Here is a 17,182-nt window from a genome sequence, read left to right as displayed (position 1 = left end):
TGCATGCAGGTGCATGCTGGTGGGACAGGCCCTGTACGGGGATCACTCGAATTCCGCGTGGCCCCCTCTTCCGGTTTGGTCACGCTTGCCGCCTGCAGGTCGCATGCTCGTGGGACAAGCCCTTTAGTGATAGGAACAGAAGAAGGCCATCCGGCCCATCAAGTCTACTCCACCATTCAATCATCGCTGATCTATCTCTCCCTCCTAACCCTTACTAAATTTATTGGAAAACATTCTGAAAAACAATTTTTTTTTTCAGTTGGAAAATAGAGTTGATCAGGGATAGTCAGCATAACTTTGTGGGCGGGAGATCCAGTACAACTAACAATTGCATTTTTTGAAGAAGCAATAAATGTTTGCCTTTGATTACCAGGCTTATCCCTACTGCCCATCTTGATGTAGTCTACATGGACCTGAAAAAGGTCTTTGACAGTTTAGTTTAGTTTATCGTCACGTATACCAAGGTACAGTGAAAAGCATTTGTTGTGCATTAACCAGTCAGCAGAATGACAATACATGATTACAATCAATCCGTTTATTGTGTATTGATACATGATAACGGAATAATATTTGGTGCAAGGTAAAACCAGCAACATCTGATTAAGGACACTCCGAGGGTCACCAAGGTGGTAGATAGTAGTTCAGCACTGCTCTCTGGTTCAGTTGCCTGATTACAGCTAGAAAGAAACTGTCCCTGAATCTGTTGGTGTGAGATTTCACACATTTATACCTTTTGCTTGATGTAGCAAAACTTACCTTCAGCGACGCTGCAGTTCTGCCACTGCCCATGTGCGCGACTTTGGTGCCTTTGAGAGGGGGGCGGGTTGAAAACGCCATTTTTTCTAGGCTATTGAAATCGATGTTGTTCAGCCTGCTTAGTTGCTGACGAAAAATCCTGCGACATTCGTTCGCTGCAGTTATTTTTAAACTAAGTTGGATTATTTAATTGCTATAGTAAATTAAAAAATCATCTTCTAAAGCCGTGAACGCCGACAACGGGATGGATCTCACGTAGGGGACAAGGCAAGGTAGGTTGTTTATTTTCACATTAAAAATTGCTTCTTAAGTTCCCTTTAATCAAAATTTTAAGTTGCGAGAAGGTGACTTGGAGCCCATCCGAACCAGCAGTATTTTTCATGCCGACATGGGCTTCAAATCCACTGCAACTGCAATGTTCCAAACCAGCGTATTCCACAAAATCCCACTCGCATGCTGATTTAAATGGCCATTAATGTACAGCAATTAAACACTAAATTCCTTCCATTTGACAAGGAGATTTAAATATCATGTTTTATTGTGAATTCTTGTGTGAATGTTCTTTGGACACTTAGGCTATTTAAAAATGTAAATCTTTTCTTAAGAAATGGATAGATGTTTAGATCTATTAATTGAATTTTGGAATTAGCTATAATTGGGTAACTAACTAATTATATGCTTTAATTTCAGGCCATCCAAGTAAGATTGTTTAATATTTGTTTCAGAATGCTTCAATCTATGATAACTGGAAATTTCTTTCAGTTCTCTTAATTTTTAATAAAGTTATGGCCATTTGACTGTCCTTGATCACAGCTTTTGTGTTAAGTCAATGGAAAAGCAATAGGGAACATGCTAATTTCTGAGTGTGAAAATGGCCATAACATTTTTAATACTGAAGATATGAAAGTGAATTAGGTGTCAAATTAAACTTATTTTTATGCTTTATCTGATGGGATAAATTGCAGACTTGATTTTTTAGATCTCAAAATGTTGGTACATTGCTACTTGATGGGAGAGGGGAGATGAGGGAGTGGTTAGGTTGCGACTCATCGTTGATTATGCTGCTGGCCTTGCCGAGGCAACATAATCAAGGATTATAGGTTCTGCTCGGTAACTTGTCCAAAAGGTGAGAGCCCTTAGGATCCAAGGCAAGTTGACAAATTAGATCCAAAATTGGCTTGGCAATAGAAAACTGGGGTGATGGTGGAGGTTTGTTTCTGTGGTGAGAAGCCTGTGCCCAATAGAGTACCACAGGGATCAGTGCTGGATCCTTGCTGTTTGTCATGAACATTAATGATTAAATATTAAGGTAAAAGTAAGTTTGCAAATGACATGAAGATTGGTGGTTCTGTTGATAGGAACGACATAGAACTAGATTACAGAATGATTGTGATCAGCTGCAAAACTGGGTGGAACAAATGCAGTGGAAATGTAATCCCACTAAATGTAAGAAGATACAATTTGAGTGGCCTAATAACAGTAGACCCCACTGGAAGAGTCCTGGGGATTATTTTGAAATGAAAGGACCTTGGAGATCCTTAAAAATGGTAGCAAAAACAGGAAGGCAGATTACTATCTAAATGGCGTCAAGTTGGGAAAAGGGGAAGTACAACGGGATCTGGGGATCCTTGTACATCAGTCTATGAAAGTAAGCATGCAGGTACAGTTAAGAAAGCAAATGGCATGTTGGCCTTTATAACAAGAGGAATCGAATATAGGAGCAAAGAGGTCCTTCTGCAGTTGTACAGAGCCCTAGTGAGACCACACCTGGAATATTGTGTGCAGTTTTGGTCCCCTAATTTGAGGAAGGACATTCTTGTTATTGAGGGAGTGCAGCATAGGTTTACAAGGTTAATTCCCGGGATGGCGGGGCTGTCATAGTCTGAGAGAATGGAGCAGCTGGGGTTGTACACTCTGGAGTTTAGAAAGGTGAGAGGGGATCTCATTGAAACATATAAAATTGTTAAGGGTTTGGACACGCTAGAGGCAGAAAACATGTTCCCGATGCTGGGTGAGTCCAGAACTAGGGGCCACAGTTTTTAAGAATAAGGAGTACGCCATTTAGAACGGAGATGAGGAAACACTTTTTGTCACAGAGAGTGGCGAGTCTGTGGAATTCTCTGCCTCAGAGGGCAGTGGAGGCGGATTCTCTGGATGCTTTCAAGAGAGAGATAGATAGGGCTCTTAAAAATAGCGTAGTCAGGGAATATGGGGAGAAGGCAGGAACGGGGTACTGATTGGGGATGATCAGCCATGATCACATTGAATGGCGGTGCTGCTCGAAGGGCCGAATGGCGTACTCCTGCACCTGCACCTATTATCTTTTATCTGGTGTCTATTGTCTATTGTAAAATGGCAGCACAAGAAGATAACATGGTTAAGAAACAACTTTAGATATTTACCTTCATTAGTCAGTCCATAGCATATAAAAGCAAGAGATCATGCAAATCTTGTCAAACTTTGGTATAGCCACACGCAGTTTTGGTCACCAGGTGGCACCAGCAATTGCTGCCTCACCAACAGTCTGTCTGTCCCTTCCTTGTGTTTTAATATTATGCATTAAATGTATGTTTTTAGTGTTCTTTAGCTTGTTTTATGTGGGGGGGGGGAAGGGGGGGGAATTTCGCCAGAGATGCAATTTTTTTCCCGTATCGTATCTCTGTCCGCACTGCAGCCTAACATCGCGGAGTTGGTGGCCTTTGCTGGAGACCGATTTTGAGAGTTCCACTGTGGGTGCCTGTGAACTTAAGGGCCTGTCCCACTTGGGCGTCATTTGCGCAATCATTTACGCGACATCATTTACGCGTTATGACACAATATGCGCGCATGGCACGTGGTAACCATATAAATATAACCATATAACAATTACAGCACGGAAACAGGCCATCTCGACCCTTCTAGTCCGTGCCGAACACATAATCTCCCCTAGTCCCATATACCTGCACTCAGACCATAACCCTCCATTCCCTTCCCATCCATATAACTATCCAATTTATTTTTAAATGATAAAAACGAACCTGCCTCCACCACCTTCACTGGAAGCTCATTCCACACAGCTACCGCTCTCTGAGTAAAGAAGTTCCCCCTCATGTTACCCCTAAACTTCAGTCCCTTAATTCTCAAGTCATGTCCCCTTGTTTGAATCTTCCCTACTCTCAGTGGGAAAAGCTTTTCCACATCAACTCTGTCTATCCCTCTCATCATTTTAAAAACCTCTATCAAGTCCCCCCTTAACCTTCTGCACTCCAAAGAATAAAGCCCTAACTTGTTCAACCTTTCTCTGTAACTTAGTTGCTGAAACCCAGGCAACATTCTAGTAAATCTCCTCTGTACTCTCTCTATTTTGTTGACATCCTTCCTATAATTAGGCGACCAAAATTGTACACCATACTCCAGAATTGGCCTCACCAATGCCTTGTACAATTTTAACATTACATCCCAACTTCTATACTCAATGCTCTGATTTATAAGGGCCAGCACACCAACAGCTTTCTTTACCACCCTATCTACATGAGATTCCACTTTCAGGGAACTGTGCACAGTTATTCCCAGATCCCTCTGTTCACCTACATTCTTCAATTCCCTACCATTTACCATGTACGTCCTATTTTGATTTGTCCTGCCAAGATGTAGCACCTCACACTTATCAGCATTAAACTCCATCTGCCATCTTTCAGCCAACTCTTCCAACTGGCATAAATCTCTCTGTAGACTTTGAAACTCTACTTCATTACCTGCAACCCCACCTATCTTAGTATCATCTGCATAGTTACTAATCCAATTTACCACACCATCATCCAGATCATTGATGTACATGACAAACAACAGTGGACCCAACACAGATCCCTGTGGCACCCCACTCGTCACTGGCCTCCAACCTGACAAACAACAATCCACCATTACTCTCTGGCATCTCCCATTCAGCCACTGTTGAATCCATCTTGCTACTCCACCATTAATACCCAACCATTGAACCTTCTTAACCAACCTTCCATGAGGAACCTTGTCAAAGGCCTTACTGAAGTCCATATTCACAACATCCACTGCTTTACCCTCATCAATTTCCCGAGTAACATCTTCAAAAAATTCAGTGAGGCATGGTGGCCTATGCAGTGGCCAAAATCCCCAGGAGTTTGGGATTCTCAAAATCCTCGCATGCCACCTGCGTGACGCGCAAATGACGCCCAAGTGGGACAGGCCCTTTACCATCGTGGAGCCCGCGATCCCTTTGCCAGGGATCGACCTCCAACCGTGGGTGCTTGTGGACTTAACATCACAGAGCTTGCGTTCTCTGGTGAGATGGAGCTTCAATCGCCCTGACCGTGGGAGAATAAAGAGGAAGAAGATTGGACTTTTTTGCCTTCCATCATGGCGAGGAATGTGGGGAATCCGCTGTGGTGGATGTTTATGTTGACTTTTATGTAGTTGTGTGTCTTGTTGCATTTTTTTCGTATGGCTGTATGGTAATTCACATATCACTGTACCTTAATTGACAATAAAAGACGTTTGAAACATTTGAAACCTTTACTATAGGAAGAATGTGAATGCACTGGAGACATTGTCGAGGAGATTCATTAGGACGTTCTCCATTTAGGAAAATTTCAGGTATAAGGAGAGACTGGAGAAGATGGGGTTGTGTCCCCTTGAGTAGAGGAGGCCTTGACTGTTATATGCAAAATTAGGAGCATAGACAGGGTAGATAATGGTGGCAACTAAAACCAGAGGACATAGGTCTAAGGTGAGGAACAAGGGGACGTGAGGAAAATCTCTTTCAGCCAGAAGTGGTTACATTTTGAAAAGCTCTTCCTGAGAATGTGGCAGAAGCTAATATGCCCACAACATTGAAAAAGTATTCTGTTGAACACTTGAATCATCAAGGCATAGAAAGTTGCAGACCAAGTGCTGGTAAATGGGATTAATATAGATGGGAACAATAGTTGTCATAGATATGCCACAGCATAGACATGTTGAGTTGAGGTGCCTGTTTCCATGATGACTCTGACCAGAAATTGTTATGATGATTTTAAGTCTGAATCACACAGAACAAGTTCACCTGTATGGTTCCTCAGACCAGCTGCCTACATGGCTCATGGCCACTCTCATTGCTGGGAAGTCTTGTCAGCTCTTAAAGAACGCTCACCATGGTAGACTCAGCACAGGAACATAAAACGCTACAATGGAATTGAAGGAAAGCTGATGTTCGGGTAACAGGTGCATTTGGGAAGGGTAGAGGGTCATGACACTTTCCTACATGAATGAGCATCCACCATGAGATGGAGTGGTTCCGTCACCCTGGCTGTGATTGATCCCAAGCCATTCTGATCTTTGTGATAACCAATGGACCAGGGATCACAGCAGCGTTTTCATTGAGATATGTAACACAGAGGGGCTGCACTCATCGGTAGTGGTGCTTGTGGACACAAGAGGCATTCAGGAAAAGGCCGAGTACGTGGGCTAGCATGTTTTACTGCTCCTCATAGTAGTTTTCACCTTGAGCAGCTAATGTCAATTGGTAAAAGTGGAACTGGTCCTGTACACTAAATCATATCAATAGACATGAGTCTGATGACATGCAAATATCAAAAGTTCTCAGATGACTAATGCCCTGGAGTGCTCTGCTAACTTTGTGGTAGTCATCAGCCAACCCAGAAGTGATTGCCAGTGTAATCTTACATCATAAAGCATCTTTGAAGGACACATTAGCAAGTGAGTCATCTTTCCAGGTAATTGAGAATCCTTAATCTTATCAAAAAAAGTAATTGTGCTAGCTAAATAAGCCCTCTGGTCAAGAGAACTGAAGAGATATGGTATTTGCGCCATGCAAATACCACATACACCATGAAAAACATCCTATCAGGACGCATGTACAGGAAGGAACTGCAGATGCTGGTTCATACCAAAGAGAGACACAAAATGCTGGAGTAATTCAGCGGGTCAGGCAGCATCACAGGAGAAAATGAATAGGTGATGTTTCGGGTTGCAACCCTTCTTCAGACTGAAAGAACTTCCTTGCAGTTCTTGAAAGTTCTCAGTCTGAAGAAGGTTTCCGACTTGAAACATCACCTATTCCTTTTCTCCAGAGATGCTACCTGACCCACTGAGTTACTCCAGCATTTTGTGTCTATGAAGGGATACTGTGTCTCCCTATGGAACAAAAAGGCAGTTCCCTGGCTTGTGCATGAAATATAGTCTTACTGACGGTGAATATTCAGATCTAAAGCCCGTCAGCTTTGTTTAAGCAAAAGCTGTGATGTAAGGATGAGGGTGGAGAAGAAGGTGCGGAAAATATCCCATAAGATCAAGGAAAATGTTAACCATCGAGGATTTAGCATTTCAAATTAGGGGTGAAATAAAAAGTGGGTAACTCAGGCAATCCTTTTGCAGTTTGATGGTTTCCGACAAGCATTATGGACCGTCAGTAGGGGTGATATAGCAAAAATCTATAACAGTTTTCGAACGGGAATGAGACAGGTTTCCGACAGAAAATCCAAATTAGGATGTTCCATTCAGAAATAAAGCTAAAGACTCTTGCCAAAGGTCATCTGATCTGCTCCCCGCTGAAAACGATAGGTTATTGAGTTCAGTATTTGGAATGAAAATTGTCCCTGGCACGATACAGCATTATATTTTGCTCAGCCAATAAGACTAGCAGAGTCCCGTTGCTATAGTCACAAATGACAAATTTGGTATTCATTAAAGGGTAAAAAAAGAAAAGGAGACAAGTTCAACATTTCTGAATGAAGCAGCCAACGAGCTATTGGGATCAGCGCTTGGTGTGTATATGAGCAGACAAATTAATAATAGAATTGGTGAACCCAGCTAATCTTTTCCCACTATACGGGACAAAAAGTAGTGCTGTGAGTGGCTACAGGAGAGTCGGGGCCTACAACATGTACATTATTAAACATTCACAAAGTGTAATCTGTGTGCTTTCATATGTGTTATAGTGACCCTCCTGTCATTCTGCTCCCACAGGTCACCCTTGAACAATGTGGGAGCGTGAGAAGTTGCTGGTGGGCACCATTGCTTCTGAAACCCCTGCACCCCTGGGAAGAATGTGGACTTGACTTTACTCAGCTTGCAACCCTCACTGTAGTTGCCCCCCCAGAGGTGGGAGAGTCTACAACTGCAAAACAATATCTGTTTCTGTGGTGATTATGCCGGTTATGTGGACAGTGGGCAAAATGAGGCTTTGGAAGACTCCCTTGGGCATCAGCAGCATTTCTCAGTTTGCAGGCATTTAAATTCCACAGCCAGTGTATTCCCCTATATACTAGCAGATGGACCCGAGTGGGTAAGTGATTGGATGGACACATCTTGATGCTCGCCATTACCCGTGGATTACTTCTCATTGTCTTTGGAGTGCAGGCATTTTACTTGCTCAGCATGAGAGACGGAAGCAAAGCAGAGACTCTGTAGCCATGCATTGGGCATTTCATAGGAAAGGCAACAGACATTATGCAGATGCCTCTGCCACCTCTCGCCTCTATGCTGTTGCCTGAGGATGAAATGTGTGTACATCTCTCGAAACAGGGACGTTTCTATCAATGACAAAACGTTTGGTATGTTGGGATCGGTAGATTTGACTACTGTAGCGCCATCAGTCTTCTCCAATACAACGGCCTCTTTGTTTGCAGTATAATGGAGCATACAGCATACATCACTCTTTTGGGCACCTTGCCTAGGCTGTGCTCCAAGCATTCCAACATCACAGTAACTAGGCAACAATATCACTGCTTCAGTGCTCCAAAATATTCTTCACATTGGATGGGGTGGTGCTTTGTTGAGGTAGCTGAGAGGTCCATTTGTTCTGCCAACATCTGGGGTCGAGGTGGGTAGGTGAGTGGTGGAATCTGAAAGATTATGGAGAGAATATAATAAAAATTGATAAAGGATTAGTTTCAATAGCTGGTGTTGTGACAACGATTGGGCTGAAGGGCCTGTTTTATCTATGGCTTTATCAATCTACCCATTCATATGATATGTTTGAATGCCATGGTATATGTTATGGTCATCTTCTGATGTACATGGTATTAACTAAAGGACATTGAAGTTGACTACATATTAGTTGCACATTGTGTGTTTACATTTCTACAGACTGCATGGCTCAATGCAATGTTAATGTCATTGTTGATGTCTGTACAAAAGAAAGACTGTTGGTGCTTCTGTACCCATTGCAGCTTAGGCAGCTTAACACAAACACTATAACACTTATGATACAATAGTTCACCAAGACGGACTTCATTCCTCCTCCTGTGTTAGACTGAAAGAATCCCGAAGCATCAGGATTCCTAATTCCAGGATTCCATCAGGATTCCTAGGCTGGCACAGTGGGTCAGTGGTTAAGTTGCTGCCTTACAGCGCCACAGACCCAGTTTTGATCTTGACTATGGGTGCTGTCTGCATGGAGTTTACATGTTCTCCCTGTGATCTGCGTGGGTTGTCTCCGGGTGCTCCGGTTTCCTCCCACACTTCAAAGGCTTGTGGGTTAATTGGCTTTGGTAAATTATAAATTGACCCTGGTGTGTGGGATAGTCAAAGTCAATTTAATTCGTCACATGCACCCGAAGGTGCAGTGAAATGAATTTGCCAGCGGTGATACACTTAAAAAGAACACACAATACACAATAGAATTTAACACAAACATCCACAACAGCATTCTTCACTGTGGTGGAAGGCAACAAAGTTCAGTCAGTCCTCCTCCTTTGTTCATCCGTGGTCGGGGCCATGAACCCTCCGTAGTCGCCGCTACGGACGGCCCGATGTACAGGCCCTCTTGTCGGGATGATCAAACCTCTGACGTCGGCACGGTTAAACACACTCTGTGGCTTGGAGTGCCCGAATCGGAACTTTCCTACCAGTGACGGCGGCTTCAGGATGTTATAGGCTGCAGACTCGGAGAGAGGCAGTTTGGAGCTCTTCTCCAGTGATCCCCGGCACGGGATCCCAAACTCCGGATGGTAAGTCCATGTCAAGCCTGCAGTTAGAAGCTCCGCAGACCACAGCCCCATGATGCGAAAGTCACCAGGCCAGCGATCGGACCACTCCTTTCTGGCAACCCCCAGTAAGGTTTTGCCCGCTCCACGATGGAATAGTCCACCTGCACCTGCTACTGAATCTCCAGGCTCAACTCCGGGAAAGGCAGCTCCAATCCAAGCTGTTTGGCCGCGAGAGAGGCGACATGGAAAAAGTTGCCTCTCCTTTGAGGAGACAACCGAAAGCGGTTTCCCCCCACCACCCCCCTCACAAAACATACCAAGAGACACCTAAACTAACATTTAGACATACCCCAAAAAAATAATCGAAATAACGAACACGCTGCTGGCAGGGTAGCCGACTAGGCAGCGCCCCCACCGACCGCGTCCTCCACTTCAAGAGTTCAGATTCTTTCCTTTGAACATCACAAAGGACACTATCAAGGACCCCCCCACTGACAATTTGATAGTGTTAGTGTACCGGTGATCCATAGGGCCTGTTTCCACACTGAATCACTAAAGTCTTAAGTCCAAAGTAAATCTGATTTAATCAAGTTTCATTTAGTGTAGTTTAGTTGAGAGATACCACGCGGCAACAGGTCCTCCGGCCCACTGGGTCCGCGCTGACCAGCGATCTCTGCATGTTAACACTATCCTACACACACTAGGGTCAATTTACACTAGTACCAAGCCAATTTCCCTACATACCTATACGTCTTTGGAGCTTGGGAGCAAACCAAAGAACTTGAGAAAACCTATGCAGGTCACGGGGAGAACGTACAAACTCTGTACAGACAGCAACCATGGTAGGGATCAAACCCACGCTGTAAGGAAGCAACTCTACCGATGCGCCACCGTGCCGCCCATAATAATTGTCTTTGACAAGACTGATATCTAATGCATGACAGAATACTCTCCACCAGCCTGGATGACAACAGCACCAACAACCCTCAAGAAACTTGGCACCATCCAGAGTGTTTTATTGGCACCTTAATCGACACTCATTCTTTACACTATCAATGTATCATCTACAAAGCACCCCACAGTTACTATCCCAGGCTAATGTGACAGCACCTTCCAAGCCCACAGCCTCGACAATCAAGAAGTGTCAGTGCAGGTGAAGGGGGGGAGCATTACCTCCTGCAGTTTTCCTGCACGTCAATCACCATCCAGATATGGTAATATATTGACAGTCCTTCATCATTGCTGGGACTAAATCCTATAACTCACTACCCAATAGCACTATGGAAGTACCTTCACCAGAAGTTCAGCAGTGGTCCTATAAAGCTGCTCACTATCACCTTTTTAAAGTCAATAATGGATAGACAATGTTGAATTGATTGAAAGTTACAGTATGGAAACATGCCCTTTAGCCTTGTTGACCGTCAATCACCCGCTCACGTTAGTTCTATGTTATCCCATTTTCTCACCCAATTTGCAGATGCCAATCAACCTACAAACCCACACATCATTGAGGATGTGGCAGGAAACCAGAGCACCCAGAAGAAACCCACAAGGTCAAAGGTACAATGTGCACACTCCGCACAGACATTATCCAAAGTCAGGATTGAACCTTGATCTCTGGCACTGTGAGGCAGCACCTTTATCAACAGCTCTAATATATGCTGGGGGTTTTAAATCAGAAATCTTTTGTTTCTGAAAATATAATTTAAAAGATTTAGCCAAAGGATAGCAAATACTGTATACATGCTCCTGCATTCATACCCATGTAGCTGCACCTAAGGTTGTGTCTGCATCTCTATAGGTGCTTGATGTTGGAGGCCACTCTTCACTCCTTATTGTCTTTGTCACATTAATTGCAAGCAAATATTGGCAATGTTTCCAATTTTCTTTCCCGTTTCCAGCATTCCAGCTTGACGAGCAAGCAATTGGAGTACTTAGATTATAAGTGATCATAAAATCATAAGTGATAGTAGCATTAGGCTATTTGGCCCATCAAGTCTACTCCATCATTCAATCATGGTTAATCTGTCTGTCCCTCCTAACCCCATTCTCCTGCCTTCTCCCCAAAACATCAGACACCCATAGAATCTATCTACCTCTGCCTTAAATATATCCACTGACTACCTACACAGCTTTCTGTGGCGGAGTTCCACAGATTCACCACGCTTTGACTAAAGAAATTCATCCTCATCTCATACCTAAAAGAACGTCCTTTAATTTTGAGGCTATGACCTCCGGTCCTAGACTCTCCCATTAGTGGAAACATTCTCTCCACATCCATTCTATCCAAGCCTTTCACTATTCTGTATGTTTCAATGAGGTCACTCCTCATTCTTCTAAACTCCAGCGAATATAGGCCCAGTGCCACCAAACGCTCATCATACGTTAACCTACACATTCCTAGGATCATTCTCGTAAAATAACTTAAATGGAATTCAATGGAGGATAAACCTGATGTGGTAGTAAATAAGCACTTAACATGTTTGATTTCAGCTAATATTTCAAGATTTTAGCTTGTGTTTCAAGATCTGAACAAATATAGGACTAAGCTTTTCCATGCTTTGCCTACCTGCACAAAAAGTTAATTGTCCTACTGTACATCTCTCACAGCCCACCACTTTCCTGAGTTGAGTCATAGTGTCATGAAGAAATACGGTACAGAAATAGACCCCTTGTCACATTGACCACCATGGCCTTCAATAACCTATTTTTAAACTATTCCTATCTTAGCCTATTCTATTCTCCCCTCTGCTATTTACCTATACACTAGGGCCAATTTACAGTGACCATTTAACCTACTAGTCTACAAATATGTGGGTTGTGGGAAGAAACCTGCACACCTGGGGAAACTCAAACAGCAGCAGGGAGAAGATTGGTAGCACTCACACAGGTAGCAGCAGAAGTTGGAATTGAACCTGGGCCACTGGAGCTGTGAGTTAGCAGCTCTATATGGTGCACCACTGGATTAGTCGTGAGGGAACTGAAACCTTTCTCAAAGAGCTTCGCTGAACACTTACATTCAGTCTGCTTAGGCCTACGTGATCTCACCATTGCCAAGCATTTTAACTCACCCTCACTTCCCATACTGTGCTTTCTGTCCTGAGCCTCCACTGTCAGAGTGAGGCCACATGCAAATTATAGGACAGCACCTCATATCTTGGGCAGCTTACAACCCAGCATATGAGCGTTGATTTCTCTCATTTCAAGTACCTCCTGCATTCCCATACTTCCCACTCTCCCACCCTCGTTGTTTAACTAGTTCTAGGATTTGCATCCTTGTATCCTTTCATTATCACTTCTTCCCCAGTCATGGGCCATTATGGGTTTCACACTTCCTTGGTCATCTTTTGTCGGCCCTGCTTTGTTCTGGCCTTTTCTGACCTCCAGTTCTCTCCCCTCTACCTACAATCTGAAGAAGAGTCCTGACCCAAAACATCACCCATCCTTTTTCTCCAGAGTTGTTGCCTGACCCATTGTGTTACTCCAGCACATTGTATCCATCTTTGGTATAGAGCAGCATCTGCAGTTCCTTTCTACACACTCAAAGAGCTTATGTGTGGCTGGAAATTGCGAAACCTGGTACAAGCTGCATTTAGGCTGGATGCTCCCAGAAAATTGCCTACATGAAGGTGTCAGTGCACATTTACGGCGCACTGCTTCTAAGCCTGAAAAGATGGAGAATGACATAAATTCTATTCTGTTGTAGAAATATTGGTACCCTCCCAATGAAGGGGATTCACAATAAATATCAGTACACTAACACCTGAGTTGCTCACTTTTGATTTCAAATACAGGAGAAATTATCTGTCTTCAGGAATAAGGCACAAGTGAATTTGAGCTCACTCAGCTGAATGGCTGGGAGGTTCACCAAACATGTCAAACAATGACATTTGAAACTGTTGCAGGCTCTGAAATTGCCATTTGTAGCATTGCACAGAAACACAGCCACTTGTGTCTGTTGTGTAGGAAGGAACTTCAGATGCTGGTTTACACCGAAGACAGACACAAAATGCTGGAGTAACTCAGCAGGTCAGGCAACATTTCTGGAGAGAAAGAATGGGTGATGTTTTAGGTCAAGACCCTTCTTCAAACTCTTTGGGTCGAGCTTTCTTCAGGTCTGAAAAAGGGTCTCGACATGAAACGTCACCTACTCCTTTTCTCCAGAGATGCTGCTTGGCCTGCTGATTTACTCCAGCATTTTGTGTCAACCTGTTGTATCTATTCACTGTCCTGTAAAGGTACTATATTCTGTAATAGTAAGTAACTCTAAGTTAAGATGCCAACTGAGGGGCACTAAATTGATCCTGAGATTGTTTCACTGTAGATATTCCGGCTGAGGAGTTCCTCGGGTGTTTGGCGTTTTTACAGAAGAGCCAGCTCTCTCATTCAAAGTTCTGTCCATCCTGTATGCTAACATCCATCAAATAAGGCATGCACAATATGGTTGTTTCCTGTGCATGCCTTTGCTTGGACAGCTTACGTGGGCAAAGTTCCCACAACAGCACTAAACATTTCGAAGATTACCCGACAACATTCCAGTACATTAATGGTGTAATGCACGTGTGACATGATCTTAATGGAACATTGGAGGTGCATCGAGCACTCGATATTGTGCCCAGATAGAAACATAGAAGAGCAACAAATTGAATGTCCCAAGCTGATCCACTGCTGTACCTTTGACAGGAGAGCAGAAGAATGCCTGTGCAAACAACATTAAAAACTGGAAACAGCAGTGTGGTTACTCTGGTTTCCAGCTCCACGGAAATTCAAAGCATTATCATTCAGACAAGCATAATGCCTCGGAGGTAGACACAAGTGCTGGAGAAACCCAGCGGGTGCAGCAGCATCTATGGAGCGAAGGAAATAGGCAACGTTTCGGGCCGAAGCATAATGCCTCATTCTTTACATTCCCTTCTGTCTACCTTTTACAAGTGACATGAATCTGGCAATTAACCTGTGCACTATTATCACCAAAATACTTAATATAATACAATTGAGCTCCTATGTCTATTATTTATATAAAGATTTAACTGATTTTTATAGTTTAAATCTTTTTTATAAGAAAGCTAATAACTACTAAAATAATGAATGTAGAAATTGGACGCAAACTTTTTAATCATTCATACAATAATATTGCACAGTATAATTTCCAAGCTGAGGTTTTCTCTCAGGTAAGATCTTATTAATGCAACATATCCTGGAGCACCATGATCGCAAAATAAATTTGAATCAGTAATTCATGAATGAATTTTTTATACTTAATTTAAATATATTTCTGCTGGGCTTTCATGCTATTGCATCACAGGAGAGCTGAAATGGAATGGCACAAGCTGATGTTAAATGTTGCTGCTGCCATTCATCCCACCACCACAGCTCCTTCTCACCATTCCATAGGTAAACCCTTCATTATTTTTTACCTCCCCTGGAATTTAAAAAAAAGCACAATCATCAAAAACATGTTGATGCAATGAATGGTAAGAAAACAGAGCTTTGTTGACCTCACCTCCCGCACACCTTTCTTCTCCCACCCCTCCTCAGAACCCTCTCCCACCTCTCTTCTCCCACCCCTCTCTTCCCCCACCCATCTCCTTTTGGATCACTCTCCTCTCCTACCTCCCACCCCTCTCTTCTCCCACCCCTTTACTCTGCCACCCCTCTCCTCTCACACCCTCCTCTCTCCCACCCCTCTCCCACCCCTCTCCCACCCCTCTCCTCCTCTCTCACTCCACTCCCACCCCTTTCCTCTCCTACCTCTCCTCTCCTACCCCTCTCCTCTCCCATCACTCACCTTTCCCACCCCTTCTCCTCTCCCACCCCTATCCTCTCCCACCCTTCTCCCATCCTAATTCTAATCAAGATGAGTCAATATGCGAAGAGAACAACCTCATAAAATCCGCCCTTCTTTGCGATGCTTCAAATGTTACTCTAATGAGGATTTGCCTATCTCTGCCTTTTCCAGTAGAGTGGACGGCAGGAATCTGGCAGTTGCATTGATTGCGAAAGTCAATGGTAATATTTACAGATCACCAAATAATGTTAACCATGCTGCTAACAATAGTTGTTGGTGGTGGTAATAAAAGTAATAATTGACCTGGCCATTCAAATATGTTAGTGGGCTGTCTCCACTATTGCATCTCAGCTGGCCTGCCTGTTTGACGAGTCCTATTTCTGCCTGAGAAGTATATCTGCTGGTTGCAATTGCAATGCATTTTGGCAGCTGTCAGACTACTCAGTGGGTGGGTCATCCCACTGCTGTGTGGTGTTTGACTACAGGGCAAAGGGGAACATGATGTAGGCCCTTGCTCGGAGCAATATGTTCCCTTCATCTTGACTCTGGCAAGGAAGCATTGTGTGGGTCACTGGCCAGCTTTACTTGGCTGCAGGAATTCGGCATCTAGACAAAAGACCATAACAGGAAAATCCAGACATTCCACTGAAATGCGAGCGAGAGGCATTAAATAAATTACAAAAATGTGCTCACACTTCAACAACAATTTACATAATACGATATACTTTTATGTTAAAACTAGACCAAGTGCGGACCCGTTGAGTCTCCATCCCCTAACTCAATATTCCACCACTCACCCATACATGAGGCAATGTGCAGTAAAAATGGCGATCCCGGTCCGGAAAATCTTCACATCTACCCTGCTATTCATTAAAAAAATTATATATGATAAATATTTATTTTTATTCACATCAACCTGAACGAAACTTGCAACTGCACACAATGGTGAGTAAGGTGGGCTTAAAATTGTTGCACTATCATGTAGCGTTTTGCGGAGTTTCGGGAAAAAATATATGTACAAACAAACAAACAAACAAGATGAGAGTTTGAGTAGTATATAGATAGAAGATAGATAGATAGAAGATAGATATCCCAAAATTTTGAGCACATGATTGCAATATCTTTCTTGCATGTTTGATTAATTTCCACAAAATCAGTTTGAGATGTTTGTAGTGCTGACAGATAGGTTGCAATGATGTGAAATATTGGTAAAGGCAGATCTGATTGACTTGGAATTCTTTAAATTCACTTTTGCCTTGATAATGCAGATAAGGCTAGCATTTATGTCATTATGAGAAGGTGGGGCTGGGTAGGGGGTTCAAGAATTCAGAAACAGTGATGATGTAGGAACAACAATATAAGGTGTCACTTGGAGGGAAATCTGCAGGAGATGCAGGTGATGATTTAGTTTAGTTTAGTTCAGAGATACATGGTACCACCGAGTCCGCGCCGACCAGCGACCCAGCACATTAACACTATCCCACACACATTAGGGACAATTTACAATTTTGCCAAACCAATTAGCCGCCAAACCTGGGGTCTTTGGGGTGTGGGAGGAAACCGGAGATCCCGGAGAAAACCCATTCAGGTCACGGGGAGTATGTATAAACTCCGTTCAGACAGCATCCGTAGTCAGGATGGAACCAGGGTCTCTGGCACTGTAAGGCAGTAGCTCTACCGCTGCGCCACCATGTCTCCC

This window comes from Leucoraja erinacea, chromosome 1, assembly GCF_028641065.1.
Source record: "Leucoraja erinacea ecotype New England chromosome 1, Leri_hhj_1, whole genome shotgun sequence".
Lineage (NCBI taxonomy): Eukaryota > Metazoa > Chordata > Chondrichthyes > Rajiformes > Rajidae > Leucoraja > Leucoraja erinaceus.
The sequence above is the reverse complement of the archived record's forward strand: the minus strand, read 5'-3'. Positions refer to the sequence as shown.